The sequence below is a fragment of the Maniola jurtina genome, chromosome 5 (assembly GCF_905333055.1).
Source record: "Maniola jurtina chromosome 5, ilManJurt1.1, whole genome shotgun sequence".
In the NCBI taxonomy this organism is placed as follows: domain Eukaryota; kingdom Metazoa; phylum Arthropoda; class Insecta; order Lepidoptera; family Nymphalidae; genus Maniola; species Maniola jurtina.
In genome coordinates, this window is record NC_060033.1 from 7278350 (window position 1) to 7299821 (window position 21472).

Sequence of the window (21472 nt, forward strand, 5' to 3'; positions counted from 1 at the left end):
GCCCCACATTTACCTGCATACATCATTCCCAGGATTCAAATGATACTTGATATCTAATAATAACATCGAATCCAACATAGCCTATAGGGACCATATATACATTAATACCTTTCTCCATTCTACCATCAACGGGAGTGGTCACTAGCTGGTTTGGGTTTAGTTTAGTTGTATAATATATTTTACAGCTGTTGTTGTACGTAGTAAGCTAAGTTACTAGATTTAGAATATCCTGATCACATCAAACTATTACACAAATATTAAAAAAGCGAAAGTTTTTATGTTTGTGTAGTGTGTTTGTTACAGTTTCACGCAAAAACAAACTACAACTACAACAAAAATTAATATCGACTCGGATGAAGTCGCGGGTATCATCTAGACATTCCATAACCCCAACCTCTTAAATATAATTCGCTTTGTGTTTGCCCAAGCCTTAACGGAAGGCGACACTCTAAAGTGATTACTGTAATATAAAAACCTCGGCAAAACTGAGCGCCGTAATAAATAAAATGTCACGTTATAGCTTCATCTCTACAAAATCCGTTATAATTGACACCACACGGGCGGGTATTCGCCACATTACTTGGTAATCATTACGTCATCACATATTAAGTAGGTTACTAGGTACTTATATTTATTGAGCCGCGAGAGGCTGGAATTCTAGCCCCATAAACTACCACTATACAAAACATCACATCATTATCATATCATATCATATTAGTACAATCCAAGACCCTATTGTCCTTTGGCAAAAACGTTCTTAGTTAGTTCCGTTTGTTCATAAAGTATCTAGTTTGTGGTAAGGTTGCCTATTTGCATAGTTACCTATTTACTAAACTTTGACAACCTGGCGCAGTGATGAGCGTTGTGGTCTTATGAGTGGGAGGTCCCGGGTTTGATTCCCGGCAGAGGCAAGGTCTGTGGTCTGTTCTGATGGAAGGTTTCGGCCGTGGCTAGCTAACCTTAACGGCAAAGCCGTGCCCGCCAAGCGATTTAGCGTTCCGGCACGATACCGTGTAGAAACCGATCAGGGGTATGGGTTTAATCAAACTGCCATACCCCTTCCAAATTAGCCCGCTTCTGTCTGCTTCATCAATTACCATCAGGTGAGCTCACAGTCAAGGGCTAAATAAATTCCCGTGTATTTTTAAACTTCTATCGCGGATAGGCATTAATGTGAAGTGCAATTAAAACTTTTGTCCGCCATTGGGTGCTTTTTAACGCCGAAAAATATTTCCAAACTTCATAAAAAATAATATGGAACTCGAGAAGTTACGGGCTCAATACCTTTTATTTTGTTTTACACCATTAAAGTAATGGCTGCTCCTTTTCTAAATTACATTTTGGCGCTCTCTGTTTTCGTTGTTTTGTTTTAAGCCGGTGCCATACATGTACATCGTCATCATCATCATAAACGTCCACTGTTGGACCTAGATCTAGGTCTTGTAGTGTCTTCCACACACCACGTTTAGCACCACCTGAAGCCAGCTACTCCTGATGTCGTCAGTCCATCTAGTGGGGAGGTCTTCCAACACTATAATATGTACCCTTTTCGGTGCGGGCACATTGTTTGAAATACCTATAGTCGTTGAGGTAATAGACGGGCGACCCTAAACATGTACCTAAGTACATATTAAATTAAGCGACCCCACACATATTAAATTGGTTCACGTCGTGGTTCTAAAAACTTTTCACACAAAATCTCGTGCCCTATCTTTGCGACGTATGGCGCTGGTTTTACTATTTTCCCTTGGGAATCCTTGATTGCAGACCATCTAACATTAAGTAAATAGAAATAGAAATAGTAAATAGAATTAGAAATAGGTAATGTAACAAGTACTATATTTCTGTAACAAATTTTTCTAAAAAAATTATGAGAAAGAAAATAAGATATGTCTACTTTCTAGAACTACTTGTTACTCAGGCAAACGCTAAAACGAATATTATAGAATTGAAATAGACATTCAATTAAAGAGGTAGAAACGTGGAATTTTTTCAAGTTACATTTTGGGCCTTGTAGAAAAACAGAAAAATGTTCATCGTAGAAAATTGAAATTTTTACTGAATGAAACAACAAACCTTTTTAAATAAAAATCTTTCTTGTGAAAGATTACCAAAGATGTTTGGTAACTGGTTTATATTTTAAGCAAAAGCGTCTTAATTACTTTTCATTTACTTATAATTACCAGTAAAATGTATTTAATATTTATGTGAGGTAAGAAAATTCTCTGATGATTTTAGTGGATTCGATAAAAAGGCTGGTTTTATTATTTACATTTTATACAAGGACGTTGGGGTCTCAATCATGTTCTCAATATGCTGGAATGGTGAGTGTGTTAGTAAACCGTTTACAAGGTGGACCTTCAACGAGTCACAGAGAGTTACTTGATGGACACAGCAGTACAAAGCCGTACGGAGTAGAAATTTCTTCAAGAACCTTTGTTCACGTAAAAGACGATTTCCACTCATCTTCTTCTGACGATGCCATCAAATTAAGACCACCAATTTACTCAGTTCGTAAACAGTTACATATATTTTTTGGTATTTTCTTTAGTAGGTATTTTATCACTGTGTTTTGGTAAAACCCTTTGTAAGATATCTAATCTTGAGTAATATATTTTTAGACTAGTCAAGGGAGAGCGTATCGTCTCAAGAATTTAATTTAGTTGGACTTTTAATCTTATTTTGTGGATCGTGGAAGAAAATTTAGGACGAAGTCCTGCGTAACTTATCTCGCTGATCAGGATAAATCTAAGCCCTGTAGTATCATATTCTAACTGCGTCCCCAAGGTCTGGTATTTTGGGGTAGGTCTCAAGTAATAAGCTTAAGGCGTATTGACGGTCGAATCTCTATTATTTTTGAAGTGAAGACTTGTGAAGTACCATTGTAATTTGAAACTGGATGAAAGGAAAAACCGACATTAAAAAGAGAAAGACATAAGTAAATCTACAGGATTTAGCTTGCGTGAGAATGAGACAAAATATGAATAGTATAAAGTGTTTCGCGGTGTTTCGTATTATTTCGTAGTTTAGTACCTAAGACTCTAAGTAGTAAAATTAACTATCGAAGTTTAGTTTTCTGAAGGTTTCACTTGTACCACTTGTGAACTACATATATGTTTTTCATTTTATCTTATCACTAGCTCAATTTTGTAAGTGTCAAAATCAACTTTCATCCTATGAATAGAAAATAACTAAAATATAAAATCCTTTCTTCTATATATTGCAACGGTTCCTGTCCCACAAACATGATTTATGTCAGCCCTCCCATTCCGTCCAATTTACGGAAAACCAGCCACCGTAATAAAATACTCTGAAATACAAATTTTAACATCTCTCAGCCGCGGTGCGCCGTAAAATTAGTTCGTGCTCGAGTTAACTTTAATCGTAGTTTAAATATTAAAAATGAGTCTTTCATCTTTATTTATCTTCAAAAAGCGAACAAGCTGCTGCTGTGTAGCACGAAACTTGACGGACCGACGGACGCACGGCCTGACGGACGGACAGACAGACAGACAACAAAGTGATCCTATTTGGGTTCCGTTTTTCCTTTTGAAGTACGGAACCCTAAAAAGGAAACCTAACTATCCCTTTACGTGTAAGTACCTACATCGTAGGCACTAAGCATTAGGTACCAATTCAGATACTAAGTATACCTACAAATTCAGATTCAGCCCAAAGTTTTCTTGATTCCTCGAGTTCATGATTTGAGTATGATCTACTTCAAGCAGATGTTTCAACCTTCCGTGAGCTGTCATTCACCAAAACCGCTTAAAAGCATCAAAAGGTAATATGAATATTAAAATAGAAAACCCTCCATAGCCACCTTAATGGTACTTAAAATTTTGAAAGTTGAGGCAAATTAATACAATTACAAAGGAGACCCCAGTACGTACCTACTTGTGAAAGTTTCAATTAATCCAGACTGATGATTGAAAATGTTATACCTATTGAGGTTTATATAGTTTAATTAGATTTTTTTAAAAGCTTGAGTTGAAAAGTACTCAGAGTTACACCCAAATTCCTCTCGTGCCGATGTCAGCAGCGTACGTCGGTGCGTTGCGCGTCGGTCGCGTATTAACTACGTGGAGATCATCACTAATCAGTGTTGTCAGCACATTTCAGTGTCTTTGTACAGTAGGTATATAGTATACGCGAGATTTATGCAACCAATATTAAGCGTTTAAATAATTCAAGCCTGAGAGAAATGAAAAATTTATCAAGTGCATAATAAGGGTTCCAGAAGGGATCCGTAGACATGCTTATAAAAACTGTCTTACTCTAGGTAGATCAAAACGAAAAATACCCAGTAGAAACAAATATATTATTAGAGATTTTGCCTCTCTTACTATGGAATTGAAATGAGAAGATTTTCATTGGTCTTTGCACACTAAAAATCATTGAAAATCTTCACACGCTCGAGAGGAAGAATTAAAACTTTAAAGCAATAAAGACTCGATAAATCTGGGGACACTTCTCTTAGATACGCTCTAGGGTATTTTACTATAAGCTCTAAACTTATTTTACGGTTTCGCTCAGGTGAAGGTTTGTATTTCTATTTTGTTTATCTACGTAAAGTCCTGATTATGAAATCACAATGTGTCACATAATATTGACCTACTTGCCTGAGAGTTCTCCATAATGTTTTCACAACACCTTGTGTTGAGTCTGCTAGTCCCCACTTGGTCAGTGTGGTAGACTATGGCCAAACCTTTCTCATTCTAAAAGGAGACCCGTACTCAGTAGTGAGCCGGGGATGAGTTGATGATGACATTCATTGAACTAAACATTTACTTAAAATCTACGTAAACTTTTAAAAGAATAGAATAGGTAGATACGTAAAACTCCACAAAATATTCCGATCAGTCCTATTTAAATATTATCACTATAGTAGGTATAATAGGTAAATATGGGTAGAATAAACTCAGATTCTATACGCAAGAATGCACTTCAGTTTTCTCTTTAGAAAACTTTATTTTTCGTTTTTCTGCGTCATGTTTCAGCAGTAACTGATATCGGAAGTTACTTTAACTCCCGCCTTTAATATAAACTTTTCCTAGCCTTCGCAGCAGTTTCAAACTTTAGTAGTTAGTGGTAATCTAGGACCTGCATACCAACAGGCTCTTATTTACCTTCCTTTAGCTGTATTTCGACAAACTTATATCGCGCGCCATGTTTTCATCCGGGAACGTGCTACGAACGAAACTCGAAGCAATAATATTTCGAGCGACATTTACCCATGGAAATATTCATTATTTACCTAATATTAGTAGGTACCTAGTGTACTTTGTATTAGTACTTAATATTTTTAAGCATTTACTTTGTAGGTATATTTTAATACTGATAGGTGATTTTTCTAATGTGTTTCTTTACGTTAAAATCATATAACTAAGTTAAAAAAATTATGTTATATTTTTTAATAATACTTTTATACATAAATATAGCTACTAGCTACTTAAATAACTTATCCAAGGCTTATGGAATTCCTTGAACACGATCGAACGCGCGATAGGATTAGCTCGCACGTACGCAACAATATTAAATTTAATTTTCACCAGCTTTCCCTTGATTAATGGTTATAACGCGTCAAAAGCATTCACTCACCGTACTTTATAGTATGTGTGGGCTCAGCGGTAGATAGATCGGTGAAACCACAAATTCCATTTTGCCAATATCATGCCCATCAAGGTTACCGTGTTACTCCTACACTCTTTGAGGCTGCAATGCATATTGCGCTACGATATTCAAGAAATTTTATCGAAAATTTCAGAAGTTCTATATGAGATTCCAGTTCAATTTATCAACATAGAGACATGGATTTTGTACTTAGTTACTATGATGAAATTAAAATATGCCTAATTATGCAATAGGTAAAGATATGGAAAAAAGTCGTTATCCATTTACTCTAATATAATATTGTTACCTACGCCATCACTTACATTTCTCAATTAATATATAATGCGTAAAAATTGAGCTCTCACACGCCATTTTAACTTTATGTGTCAAATAGCAAGTCTGAAGTATAATTTTAGTTATTATTTTAAAGGTGAACCGTACTTTTGAGATAACAGTAATTGACCCATACAGTTAAATAGAGGCGCGAGAATCATTTTGCAATAATTGATAGCTCTTCAAAAATGATATTGAAGTTTCTAATATGATTTTTTTCTAAACTATAATATAGTTTGCACGAGAGACACGTCCAAACTGGTAAAATGAATCCCCCCCCCCCCCTGTAACTTCTAAAATAAGATAATGATAAAATAAAAAAAAAATATGATGTACATTATGCAAACTTCCACGGAAAATTGGTTTGAACGAGATCTAGTAAGTAGTTTTTTTTTTTTTTATTTAAAAAATACCCGAGTATGGAACCCTCAGTGCGCGAGTCTGACTCGCACATGGCCGGTTTTTTATTGCTCTCTTGCAACGGAAACGGAAGACGCGATATAAAGACATGATGAATAATTGTTTTATAATGTAAATGTAAATTCAAGCTTCAAAAACTAATTTCTTCTTTCAAACGGAACATTTGTCTTATTGATAAATGAAACAAAGTGGAATAGGAACAAATAATTAGGTGCAACCTTGTGTACAAAATCTTGGAAATTTATTCACATTTATTTTATTTAAAAAATTATATTGCATTATAAGTTATAACACAATTTAAAAACGGGTGAGCATTTATCCACTTAGATAGGGATTTGGAATTTTTGGTAAGTAGTAAAATAAGTACCTAAGTAGGTAGGTACATTTCTGATAAGCGTTTAAAAATACAAGCCTTTTTAACCCCCGACCCAAAAAGAGGGGTGTTATATGTTTGACGTGTGTATCTGTGTATCTGTCCGTGGCATCGTAGCTCCTGAACTAATGAACCGATTTTAATTTAGTTTTTTTTTGTTTTAAAGGTGGCTTGATCGAGAGTGTTCTTAGCTATAATCCAAGTATATCGGTTCAGCCGTTTGAAAGTTATCAGCTCTTTTCTAGTTACTGTAACCTTCACTTGTCGGGGGTGTTATAAATTTTTAATTCACACTTGTTATTTTAATAAAATCTTTCACATAATATACATACCTCATAATATGACTATCATTTATGGCGACCATTGCATGTTATACAGAGTAATCTGCTTTCAAAATGGCTGAAAGCTCGGTGTAGCGACAGAATTCTCGTTAATATAGTTAGTTAACTTCACACTACACTATACATGAACTTTGTGACTCGTTGAGCTGTGTTGGTTACTCAGTTTCTTCTATGATCTCCATAATCCTAATTTGATCAAGTAAGGATACACCGAGCATGGCTCGCCATTCTTCGTTGAATGGCTGTGAGGTTTTCTTTTACAAATGTATATAAATAAGATAACCATAAATTAGTCTGAGGGCTACAATCAGCGATTAAGCCTAATCAAATATATGCTTCGTTATACCGCTCATATTTACTTCCCCATATTTAAGGGCGTTTTCAGATTAGGCGTATTTTTGGCGCATTTTTGCCTCATCATTCCTCATATTATTATGCATGGCTAAGGTTTGGAATACTCTTCCGCGATCTGTATTTCCTACCAATTACAATCCGGGTAACTTTTAAACACGTACCTAGTATAATACATGAACATAAATTCACATAAACCATTCACCTTACAAGTCTCGCGTTGTTTTTTAGCCGTCTCGATCTATCGTTTTTAAAATCTGTACGTTATAAATAAAAGGAGAAACTGAACCGCCTGGTTCTAGAAACTTTAGATTTTGCTTAAAGAATCTTTTGCTTAAATAAAATAAAATTTGATCCTTAGAAAACCCCTAATTTACGCGAACGAAGTCCCCACGTTTTTTTCACGATTAGACAAGTTGTGTGATAACCTGCAAGGATAAACGTGGTCGTCACGTTTATCATTGCCCCATAGATAACTCCATATTTCAATTCTGAATGAACATCTCGAAGCTTCAACTTTCCAGCAGCAATGCCGGAAAAAAATTGCATTATTTGTCTATCGTACCTCTAGACAGAGCCACATGTTGGAGCCTCAGAAATAATCGAGAGGAAGCCGCAATTCAGTTGCGTACGTGATAGAAATTTAATAAAGCTCGAAACAACGCATCTCCGCCTATACACGTCAAATTAAGTTTATAATAAAACCAAGAATCTTGGGTATGCCTAGACATAGGAAATCTTGCTTTCATTGGAAGCATATTACAACATTCCGGTCTTAAAATGTATACTTCTTAGTGTCTTTATAATATCGACTCTATATAAAATATTAGAACAGGGTTCTCAATTTAGGGCTTATTTTTTTTTAATATTTAAAGAATATTAGTAATGCTAATCATGACTAATACTCCCCTTTCCCCTCCAATTAAGCGTAAAGCTTGTGCCAGGAGTGGGTACGACAATAGTGCAACGGGTGGGGTTTGAACCACCGGAATTCAGTCCGCTCCCCAACCGTTGAGCTATCGAGGCTTTAATATTTTTCTAGTATGTGTACAGTGTATTGTGCATTAATTATGCAGGTATACCCACTAAAGCGGCTACAAAAATATTACCTAGATGCAGTTTATTATTAGAGCAATTAATTTTGCCCCATAAATACATAGGTAGCTACAATAGCTTGCTCTTTAAATAACTATCTCTGTTATAGCTGTTGTAATAAATAAAGTTGGCTATAGGTAAATAAGTTTTCGCAAAGCAATAAACGAGCTTAATACAAGGGTAATTGAGTTCCCAAATTAAGTAATTGGAACAAAAGCCATTCGGCCTGCGTTTCATTCAAGCGAAGAATTTTCTCTAAATAAATTGATCACAAACCTACTTTGGGATCAAATACGATGTAGCAGATCTCAAAAGCTTTCGCCTTGAAAATTTCTAAAGAGTTCCTCCTGAAAACGTAGATGTATGAATGCACGTAAAGTTGTAAGTGCAATTTTTTTCACTTAATTAACTTAATTTTTTTTCTTCAATTTATTTGATCACAATAACACCACAGGTTTATTTAGCTATTAGTATTTAGGTTTATTATATACACCACCTCCCACTGTGCATTGTTCGTTTTCTCCCTAGCGTTAAGATTGTCTGGAAGATATCGCTATTTAGCGATAGACCGTTTTTTTGCACCTATATTTTAAGTTTTCTTTTTTGTAACCTGTAATTTGTGGTGTAATAAAGTATAAACATGCATATGGTATACATACTGGTAGGATTTGTAAACAATTATTATTTATTGAAAATGACGGCTATTTTGATTTATTGAAAAATAGTATTTCGATATTTATATCATTCTCATTAGAAAAACTATTTCGAAACAAAATTGTGCGAACTTGTACTAGAGGTGGGATTGACCTCATCAGATCAGCAACTTACAGCTCGTTCACAAGGGTCGACATCGGTCAATATCTCCTTTGATTGGTCGGCAAATGCATGAGTGTAGTGCACTAAGGGATTTTGATTTAACCAAGGCCACAAGTCTTTAATGTTTTTACGCTGATGCTGACCGACGTTTAGCCTGAGAGTGAACGTACACAAAGCAAAACAAATCGGTAAGCAGGCAACACAACGAAGCATTATGTGTGTGCATAACTCGTTTACTTATTATTTTACACCTATCTCTCTTTAATGAATTGTCGGTCTCTTTTCACCATACCTACGTGCAATAATTACAAATTACATATTTCGCTGATTTCCCCACAGCAGGCACTAGGTAGTATTGCCGCTTACCCACGCTGATAGAATCCGATCGTCGAAGCACAATTATGTCAGAGTAAAATGGCCTTAAACCACCTTGAGATAACGTCTAAAATTCACGACTTTAATTAGCAGTTTTCACTTGCAGTGCTGGCTGTAGATATGTGGACGAATTTAAGCTTTAAAACAAGTCAGTTAAGGTCTATTCATCACTGAAATGTTTCGAACCCACAAAACGATAAATTATGCGGTGTAGGTATACCTATAGATTACAGAATGGCAATATCAAGTTGATGTCCCATTTTTTAAATCTACCCTACCTATTTTATAAATTATTGTCAAATAGAACTTGAGCACGCGGATTAATAGATCCTTGTAGTGAATTCATTTATGGTGTATTGTGTTATTTTTCACACTGAATAACTACTGAACTTCTCACCACCATGGAACATTTATTTATCTTTGTTTAAAAAGCAGAGATTGTTATTTGAGCGGAATATTTCGATAACCGAAATCGATGATATCGGTAAGTAAACAAATATAACCTACTCGTATTGAAATTATGTTTATGGTTTTACTTATGTGCATTTAGTATTTTCTAAATGTTAGCGTAATGTTTTTAGTCCATTTAATACTTTTAATCAGACGCATTATAATATAACAATGTAACCAATATACTAAATACTAGTTGATGCCCGCGACTTCATTCCCGTGTATATAGGTTATTAAAAATCCCGTGGAACTCATTAATTTTCCGGGATAAAAAGTAACCTATGTATTAATCCAGGATATAATCATTTACAGATGAATACCGTGCGCTTGTGGGTCTGTCACTACGGAAAAACGGGGCATGTAGACAATTGTTGACCTGGGCCCAAACCATCAGCTTATAAGATGGAGTCACATCACCACCAAGAAATCGTTGCAATGCATAGCGTGGATTCCTTTTTAAAAATTTGGTTGACAGCGACCAAGCACAATGTAGTTCTACAAACTGTGCGGAAGCATTTGCGTGCGGCCGGAATACATTACGAAGAAAATATTACGAATGGTTTGCACCAGGACCATAGACTTTCATTTTGCAATGAAATATATAAACTTTGACTGATGTAATTACGTTGTTATTTTTAATAATGAAAAATCTTTTGAGTCGGACAAGGATGGACGTAAAATACTATAATAATAGAACAACAGGTAAACGATATATTATACTTTGAATAAAGTGTTAACTTCAACCTGGGAGTCTCTGCGGGGCAGCATAGACTTGCTGGAATATGGTTACTAACATGACGAGTCGATTACAAAAAGTAATAGCTTACGAGGGTGGCCTACCTTTATACATTATTAAATAAAGTATAGGTAATTAATTTAATTCTATTTGTGAGTGATGTTATTGTTATTGCAGTTAGAAGTTATAATTGATTTTGATTTCTAACTAAGTAATTAACATGTTGATTCATCTCACAAACCTAAAAGTAACCCAAAACGTAAATAAAACATTACGTTCATACTTGACCGACTTTTAGCATACTTCACATCGATATTGGTTTTAAATTACTATAGGAGTAATAGGAGTAGATAAAGTATGTCAATTTTTTTTCCTCTTTTGTATACCTTCTGTTAACTTGATGTGTTAATTTTTTGACAAGCGTCTTATTTATTTCTTGCTTATTATAATAATTTATGAACTGCACAAAAGACAAATAAATAACTTCTAAAATAGAAAAGTGTTATTATTTTTGTTTTTTCTTGCTTATAATTATATTGTTTGAAAGTATGATAATTTTGACTGTATAAAGAAGACAAAATAAATAATTGCAAAAATAAAAAAGCAATCCCCCACTAGGATTAGAACTCACGCCATATTTAAGAACTTCAACACTATTACCACTCGGCCATCAGAACTATGTTGACGAATGTGAAATTTGCAACCCTATACGACTGGTAAGGTTATCTAGAAGTGTGAGTGAGTGTAGTAAGTGTGAGTGTATCTATTATCGGATAGCATCGGGTCGTATCTTTGTGTATTATACATACGCGCGCATTAGTATGCTCTGCCAAGCGAATTATTTTTCCGAGTGTACCATATCATGTAGTTAGGGATGGATTAAAATATTGAACTTATCAAATCAGGGACTTATGGCTCGTAACATGCTCAGGGCCAAAGTCATTCAATCTCTTATTTGATTGGACGGCAAATACATGAGTGTAAATTGTAGAAAGGCATCAAGTGCTTTTATCTTGACCGAGACCAAAAGTAACTTAATACTTTTTATACTCTAGTAAAATCTGGTGGGAGATTTCTTGGAGGGGAACATAAGATCAACATCTGTGTTCGGCGAATGCTTGACTATTTCGGTCACATTCTCAGGAAAAACGAGAGTAGCATCGGGAAACTCATGGTTGTGGTATGGTATGGTATGGTATGGAAGCTATCAGAGAAAAGACACCTGGCGGACGAAGCTGAGCATTGGTCTGACTAGATGAGAAAAGCGGTCGACACATCCTTCTGCAATAACTTCCGTAAAGCCTGCAACAGATGAAAAGGTGATTTCTCGAGGCAACCACAATCCCCAAAGCAAAGGAACCGACGCGAGAAGAAGATATTCAAGCGCTTGGGCAACATTGGGCAACGTTTGCCCATTAGTGTGGACGTACCTTAACATGAGCGTGTATTTGCGGTTCAATTAACTAGAGCGGTGCGGTAATTGATGTAACATCGCGTATCACGCCGCGGTTAAGCGTGGTATGGATAGTGATGAACTTTATCCGTACAATATGTCATTACTTTTTTACTATATCTTTTACTCTCACACCCATGTACATGTTTTATGCCATGTTTTATGTATGTTATTATGATGTAAGACATTCAGAATGCAAATAAATAAAGAATAAAGAATAAATAAATACATAAAAAGCCAAAAAATCAATAGGTACAATTATCGTACTTATATACCTACATGAAAATAAATAAACTTACATACACATTACATAAATACGTATTAGTAACGGGCAGAGGGATTTTGTGTGATGTAACCACAAATTCACGGTGTTCGATAAGACCTACCTACCCGTCATATTTCATGATTCTAGGTCTACGGGAAGTACCCTATAAGTTTCTTCACATACGATAGACAGATACAGAAGACAGACAGGCAACGTAGTGATCGTATAAAGGTCCCTTATTTCCTTTTGAGATACGGAACCCTAATAATGTAAGTGTATCACTCACGATTGCTAAAAGCGCTTTTTTAATGCCCAAGCCATGAGGTCTGCCTCTCTATCAGCTAGGTACGTATTAATTTTGATTGCAAATTGCAATACTTTTGATATCGGCGTAGTCAAAGCGTCAGGTAAATCAGATAAAACGAGAGTGTTAGTAATTATTATGAACGCTTTATTTTAGTTTTGATCGAAATCAGTAACTTTTTTAGGTATTCAATTTATTCAGAGTGAAAACGATATGGAAATTGGTTAAAATGAATTGAAACGATTTAGATATACAAAGTAATGTTGGATTTTTTAATATTCCCTATTAAACAAACTTTCTTTGCATGTGTATAAAAACCCGAATTAACTCCTAAAAATTGTTAACTATATTATTTATTGTTTGCTTATTAATTAGAAAAGAATGCAATATTTCATCTGAAATAAAATTCAAGTCTACAGCATCCAAAATAAAAAAGAAAATACAGATTTTACGTGACCAAAATTCAATACGCTGTATCTCAAGCTCCCTACGTGATATGTATTATAATTACTATCTAGTAGACATAGTCTAAGAGCTAAAACCGCTGTCACCAAAATAACGGCAAACGACCGGTTCCTACCTATATTATGTTTGTAACTTAGGACAAAAAATAAATAAATGTTCGTTCGCTCGTTCGTCTGTTCGTTCCCATTTCCGGTTATCAATCAGACACTGTAATGTAATTATCTTTCATTCCTCTTAAAGTGACGATATTATAGTGAGTCGCAGGGATCCATACCCTCAGTATAAGATTTTAGTTCTCAGCATCGTTCATAGTATTTGAGAGTCAAAACACTTGGCCCTTAAGTGCCTTGTTTTAATGCTCAAGTATGTACATAAATATTTACAGCCAGCGCTAACTAAGCCAGCGCTACAATTTTTGACATTAAATCAAGAATCTTTACATCATTTTTACTTTGACATTATTTTGTTTCGACTCTCGAGCACTATCAAAATTGGTGAGAAGTAAAATCTCATACTGCGGGTACCGTTGAGTACAAACGGCACAAGTCTAAAGCGTGTGGAAACCCTAAAACAGTCAAGAGTCGACCAGTGAGCGTACATCGGTTGAAGTGACGACGAAAGATAACGTACTCTACGTATCGGTCGTGGTATGTTGTCATCCTCATAAGTCATCTGTCGTAGTACTTTTTATAACGAACCAATAATTAAAACATAATGACTCTTTGACTATAGCAACGTCTTGCAAACTTAACCCAAATAAACGTATCTCCTCTCGAATCTAATAAAATGTACCGAATCTAGAAATTATTTTAGCAATAGATTAATATTAAATAATTATAATGAGTAAATACATAGTAATTATGTGTTCCATATTTAATTAATTATTTATTATTATTGAGGTACCTACCTGAAATTTAAGTAGTATTTAGTTAATTTCATTTATTTTTCTGGGCAATAGGTACTAGAGATAATAATAATTATATTTAATTATAATTAAAGTTGACTATGCCAAAATTGTTTTCACAAAAATACCTAAAGGTTTTTAAGACAGTTTTCCTATATCTCCTGTGCTTTTGGATTTCCCTGCACTATCCCAGTTAAAAAAACACATTGAATGTACCAAACAAGTCACTGCGCCTCAGCTCCACTCCACTCTGCGGATGTGTCACGTGTGTTAGACCTAAATACGAGTACCTATAGCTAAGGTTTTATATTAAAAAATATCAATCTACCTATTGGAAAAGAGATGACATCGAGATACCTACACGTACTTTGTTCGAACGGTAATGCAGTTGAATTGACTTCACCAGCACCGAAGTGGTTCATTGTATTCCGCCGTGCAGTGGATTGATAGTACTCGATATAGAATTGAGAATCTAGATATGACAATAAAAAGACTGTCTGAAAAAATGTGTTTTCAAGTTATTTATTATGCTCCTGAGAAAAGCATATTATACTATCGAAGATTATGTAAATGATAAAAAAGCGTGGATCTGACCTGCAATTCGCTCCAGCAATGCGTAGGACTTCAATTGCTTTTATACATGGCATAATTTTGTATATCAAATCTTTGAAAAGAGCAACCGCCGAGTTTCTTGCTGGTTCTTCTCGGTAGGAAAGGCATTCCGAACCAGTGGTAGATGCTTTTGACGATTCAAAAGAACTTGTAAAAGTCTAATTGAATAAAAATATTTTGAATTTGAATTTGTATTTTATTTGTCCAGACATGTTATTCTTGTAAATGTGGCAAGGCCGTAGCCAGCAATTATTGACTTCGGGAGTTGAACAAGGTCAATTTCCAGTTCAATTTCATTGAATGAAAGATTTCAAACCCCTTATTCAAATAAATCCTTGGCTCCAACCGTCATGAAAATTACTGATAGCATATCCAATATGACAGATATGGAAGATAGTGTTTATTAATAAGTCTTGTTTATTGAAGTGAAAACTTCGTTAGGCGCGTTGGCCGTTGGGCGATTTTGGTATGGGTCAAGGCTGGGCCGATAGATGTAAAACTAATGTTAATAGTTTTACTATACAAATCGTGAAATTTAAATGTTTATACTAACTACACTTATTTTTGAAAATCAAAAAAACCACATGCTGTTTCATAGTTTTTAACTTTTCACTTCGGTCAGCAGCTCCCATTTCCCACGGACTGCCAATTTACTATTTTAAATTCTATAATAGGTTACTATTCTAGCAAATCCATAACATTATATCTGTGATTTTTATACATAGCCTGAAGAGGCATTGAAGACGACTGACAAAGCGCTTCTTAAACATTGTATTGTTGAAAATGCCTAACTTGAGTACGACTTAGGAACGTATTTTCAAATAGAAGCTCAAGTTTGTGCCGTCTTAGAACTCTTAGAATTTTCCACAGTGTAGATATGCACTAGAACTAGATAGAGATAATTAGATAACCTACAATTAACTAGAAATAGATAGAAATAATCCTTTCGAAATAATATTATGGCCGAAAACTATAGCTAGGTCGGTTAGGAGGTAGTAGATTACTTTTCTTTGTCATGACGTCATGTTGAATAGGTAGGAAAGTTTCTAGAATTTTTTCAATTAAAAAAAAAATGAAAAGTCCAAAATTGCATAAACATTGAACGTTGATTTATAAACACTGACTTTGACACACACGTCCTTAAACAGCGTGAAAATAAAACTTATCAACTATCTTCACCTGCAACGCATCAGCCACAGCCCTATTCTGTTAATAATAATGCCATGGATGTAGGATGTATTCATTCTTGGTAATAATTTATACTACTCAGCTGAATTTTATTATAGCTTGCGTTCATACTAAGATATAGTATTCATAGTTATGCAGTCTAAAATATCAACATTAATTTTAATGTAGTCAATTCTTACCGCCGTTTTTCCAGTGAAAATCGGCTCAAGCTGCATCTTTATTTTCTAGTGAACCGTTTACAGTCAAAATTGGGGCATTCAAATTCTACTTTCTTTCGTGCTGCAATTGATTCCATGTTTTTATTTATGTTTAGATATACACGGTAGGTATACCATAATTAATAATATATGCATTATATTTGTATATTTACACGTTGCACAGAACAGAAAAAAAAATCTATTTGGTAAAAATAAGAAAAATCTAATTATAACTGACGTACAAAACACAAACTACTAAGTACAAATAAATATACCTGTATATTTCTACGTTAAACTACTGTGTTCTACGCATTGTGTTTTTAACTTTTTATTGTTACATACGATTTCGTTGTTTGGCCGTAAGTCGAGACGTAGAAACAGAATAATCCTCCCAAGATATAAGGTACGTCTACGTTTTACACATCTATGCATAATGGAGTAGCTTGTCCTGATTTGGAATCCCTCGGGCCACCGATTTCTTTTCGTTTGTTGAAAGCTATCGTAGGTGATACAGATGTCCCTATTGCATCTTTTAGATATACTATAAAGTTAACTTGGAAACACACTTTAAGGCATCACGAGAGCTTTTTTAACGTCCGTTAAAAAAGCGTTCAAATCGAACAAATGCATTCCCAAGTATCTGTTCACACGTCAACGATTTTCATTTCACTTTGTATTTTCATCGCAACGCCGGGTTTTAACGCAACGCTTTTTTAACGCTCGTGCGAATGAAGCTTAATACTCACCCATACCTGCTTCATAATCATGTTTCATGAGAAATTAGCTCTAGTATCGACTAATTTGTGAGAATTAGTCGACACTAGAGCTAATTTTTTAAACTGTACCCTTTCAAGTAAAGATTTTTATATAAACCTGTGAGGAAGATACTGCCATGGTCGCAATTAAAATGCCACAAGCCTACGTTGTTGTATTAGTTAACGAATAGCGAAAAACCAAATTAAATTTGAATTTCGCGGACAGAACCTTCTCATCCACCTTAATTATTTATCTATTTGAGAAAAACCTGTTTGACCAATCCGTACTATATTTTAAATAATCTATTTTCATTATTGATGTATAAAGCTCAAAATTTAAAAGGCGCCCAACCAGTTAAAATTAATCCTCAGATTATCCCCATCATGTTATTCGCCAAAACTTTTTCAGGCATTATTATTATTATTCCTCTCAAAGGCTTTATCTTCGAATTTGCATACATTTACATATAAATTAGACAACATTTCTGAGCACTGTAAATTTGTTCCCATATTGTGTACAGACTGCCTTGATAATAATAATTAATTAATGGAGCTTTATAATAAATGTATTATGAATATAGGTAATTAATTGTAGGAAGGTGCGCTACGACAGTGCAGTAGAATTATTGAACAAATTGAGCTCGTTTTGTCACATTTTTTGGTATAGGAAGATGCTTAACTAGGTGAATTTAAACTCAAAAATAATTTTCAAGGTTCCGTATCCGAAGTGTGCCAAGGAGACCCTATTACTAAGCCTCCGTTGTTCGTCCGTCCGTCCGTCCGTCCGTTCAATAAAAAATTCAAATTGGCCACCATGAAAAAAAGTGTTTTTTTCTTTTATGATGGTATGTGTGAATCCGACTCGCACCTGACCGATTTTATTTTTTTAAATATTGCATTTGCGATTCATAAAAATGAATCAAAATAAAAGGTGACTACTTTACAAAGCTATTTTGCTAATTTCTGACACCGCCTGATGAACTATTCGGTGTTCAATACGAATTCTAGGCACGTCCTTGAGAGGGAATTTCTCAGACCTCCAAATAAATTCTGTAGGGTCAGAAGTAAGGGATTACTGTTCCTATTTCCTAAGCCCGGCTCTGTGAATGTTCTACGTGACGCCATTTTAGACGAGGACGTCAGCGTAGTGGCTAGAAAATTAGGAATATACCTAGCTAGACTAAAGACTAGGACACACACAACGTGCGACGACGACGCGTGACTACAAAATCCAACGCGACTTCTAGGCAACTTTTCTAGCGCATTGGTGAGCGCTGTGGTGTTTTAAATGGAAGGTCTTTTTCTTTTTTTTCTTGAGTTGAAAGAGTTGGAAGAGTCGCAGAGAGCCGCTGGATTCAGGCGGCGCAAGACCTGGCGTGTGGCAGTCCCTACGAGAGATCTATGTCCAGCAGTGGACCTCCATCAATTGATGAGGATGATGAGTTGAATAAGCACATGGGATTATCAATCTAGTTTTACTTGGATAATTTAAAAGGTAGGTAAGCAAATCTGTGAAAACTCGGATTCTTCAAGGCGTATGACTGCGTATTACCACAGTAAATTAATATTCAAAATACCTTCGATTTTAGAATCGCCCCCTACATGTTTATTCTGAGCAAAATACAGATCTCAGCCGGGCTTGTGTATATTTCAGTCTTTAGGAGTGATTCAGACTGGACTACTTGCTTTGCGACCTACAAGGAAGTATACACTGGAAAGCCACCCACAAAAAACTATAAGAGATTATGAGCCTCAATAGCTCAACGGTTAAAGGCACTGAAAATCGAAAGATCAGCGGTTCAAACCCCGTCCGATGCACTATACTCCTAGCACAAGCTTGACGCTTAGTGGGAGGGGAAAAGGGGGAATTAGTCATTTAACATAGCAAATACATTTTTTTAATAAGAGCTATAGATAGAACCTAGGGGTGCAAGAATTTTGTAATAAAGTAAATTAAGTAAGGCAATTCCAACTATAAAATCGTGAAAAACATGAGCTTTTTGTAGCTCTGTATACCTAGATACTCATAGTAACCTACAAGGAATGGAAGTAATGGAACAGTAATCCGAACTATAAATTATGCCATTGCGAACTCCCGAGAAAGAACTAAGTGGTATCTTGATTATAGAGTGACTTAATGAGAAAGACGACGAGCGAGTTTTTCGACGTTGTGAGACTTACTATTTTATAGACATACCCTTCCTGTAGGTACTTCTGGCTATTATAGGTGTAACCTATTCTCGTGTTTTAGCTTGAAAAACGTTCATATAAGGCCACGTTCCTGCTAAGCCGGACCGGTTGCTTTCGCTAATAGCTGAATAATTTATATGGGTTCATATTTAGCCAGGTCCAGGAAAAAACTGAGCTCGGCATTTTGCTCGTACGATTCGTCACTCCAAACGCCCGGACCGGCATAATGTGAACAACTTCAAACGTTATGCGGATTTTTTAAGAGGGTCTTGACAAAAGTAATATTTTGCTTAGGTAAGAAACTTAAAAACTTCATAAGGACCGGCATCCACCAAAGCGGAGATGGGTGGAAATGTGTTTGGCAGACCAATCAGAGTATTGATAGATGACGTGATAACTTTTTACGTTGACCTGCTGGATACATCTTGATCGCTTCGCTTAAATGGATATCAGTCCTAAGAGTGTGCCATCTATTACCAGCTTACTAGTTTTAAGTCCAGCTCAACTTATTATATTATACTTCCTCACTAACTCAAAGGAAAAGTCGAGTTGCAAGTGTCTTCCTAACACGAATATAAATTATTACAGAACTATAGTTAGCAAACGGCTAAAAAGATTTCCAATTTTACAATTTACCGATTAACTTTATTAAGAGGGCTCTCTCCGTCACTCGTTTCATACAAACGTAGTTCCAATTTCATTTGAATATTAAGCAACCAAAGTCCATGAAATTTTGCAGACATATTCTAGAAACTAATATCTATGTCTGTGGTTTTCCAGATTTCTGTTAAAATATTCGGTTTCAAAGTTACGCGGTCTTAAAAATTTACATACAAATCTTTGAGCCCCTGTAATTTTAAAACTACATATTTTTAGAAAAATCTAAAACACCACAGACACAGATATTAGTTTCTAGAATATGTCTGCAAAATTTCATGGACTTTGGTTGCTTAATATTCAAATGAAATTGGAACTACGATTGTATGAAACGAGTGACGGAGAGAGCCCTGTTAAAGAACTTACCCACTAATTAGTCTAGCCGGTAAATCATATTTTATTAGTTTTTTTGCGATATAGTCGTAAGAATTAAATAGGTACTTGAAGTTTGTTTTATCCTGACTTTTATTACGCTACTTACTTAGTTGGTAGGTACTCAGTCCTTATCTGTCGAAAGTTCAAGTTACAGTTCAACATAATACCTACTCTAATTGCGATTGTAATATGCAAATAATGCTACTAATACAAAACACAGATATAGAATATTCGTATACTCTTCTTAACAGGGCTCACTCCGTCACTCGTTTCATACAATCGTAGTTCCAATTTCATTTGAATATTAAGCAACCAAGGTCCATGAAATTTTGCAGACATACTCTAGAAACTAATATCTGTGTCTGTGGTGTTTTAGATTTTTCTAAAAATATGTAGTTTTAAAATTACAGGGGCTCAAAGATTTGTATGAAAATTTTTAAGACCGCGTAACTTAGAAACCGAATATTTTAACAGAAATCGGGAAAACCACAGACAATAGATATTAGTTTCTAGAATATGTCTGCAAAATTTCATGGACTTTGGTTGCTTAATATTCAAATGAAATTCGAACTACGATTGTATGAAACGAGTGACGGAGAGAGCCCTCTTAATATGAAAAGGACAAACCCAGTTTGACAGATTTAGAGCTGTAAAACCTCGTGATTTTAGCTGCCATTTGCAAACCTATTGTTTTTTGTAGCGTGCAAAGAGCGTGCACTAAAAGTTAGAGTTTTTAAATATAAAATTCATGTTCCGTCCCTTTTAGCAATATTTAAAAGAAAAAGATACAGATAAATAATCTAAATTTAGTTTAGAGAGAGACTACGTAGAGAAATCCTGTGGGAAGAACAAAATCGTAAGAATATTTCTCACAATGTGTCAGTTAGTCAAGTTTCTCGTTTATTATTCTAAAATATCCAATCCAAGGCATAAAAGCTCCCTTAATAGATCAAGATTTGATTCATAGTAGGAATTAAACGTTATTGAAAATTCTACTGATAAAAATCTTATTTCGGGAAATTATCTCCTGTAATATTTGAATATCGGATCAAAGGTACAGGATAGGGGCTACAACTGAGGTATCTTGATTTGGGATAAACTAAGGATCAAACCAATAATGAACCTCAAACATTTTACTCAGTTCGTTAATCTGACTAATCTCTGTTGAATCGAGGTTATTTATGTACTACACAATATACATAAT

The 21472-nt window shown here is 35.0% G+C and overlaps 1 long non-coding RNA gene across 1 annotated transcript; it reads left to right on the top strand.

Moving 5' to 3' along the window:
* The first annotated feature begins 442 nt into the window (after positions 1–442).
* On the top strand, positions 443–20969 carry LOC123865216. The gene is made up of 3 exons (XR_006795940.1): positions 443–453; positions 3026–3029; positions 20908–20969. It is a non-coding gene; the product is annotated as an uncharacterized LOC123865216 (long non-coding RNA).
* Positions 20970–21472: the final 503 nt, after the last annotated feature.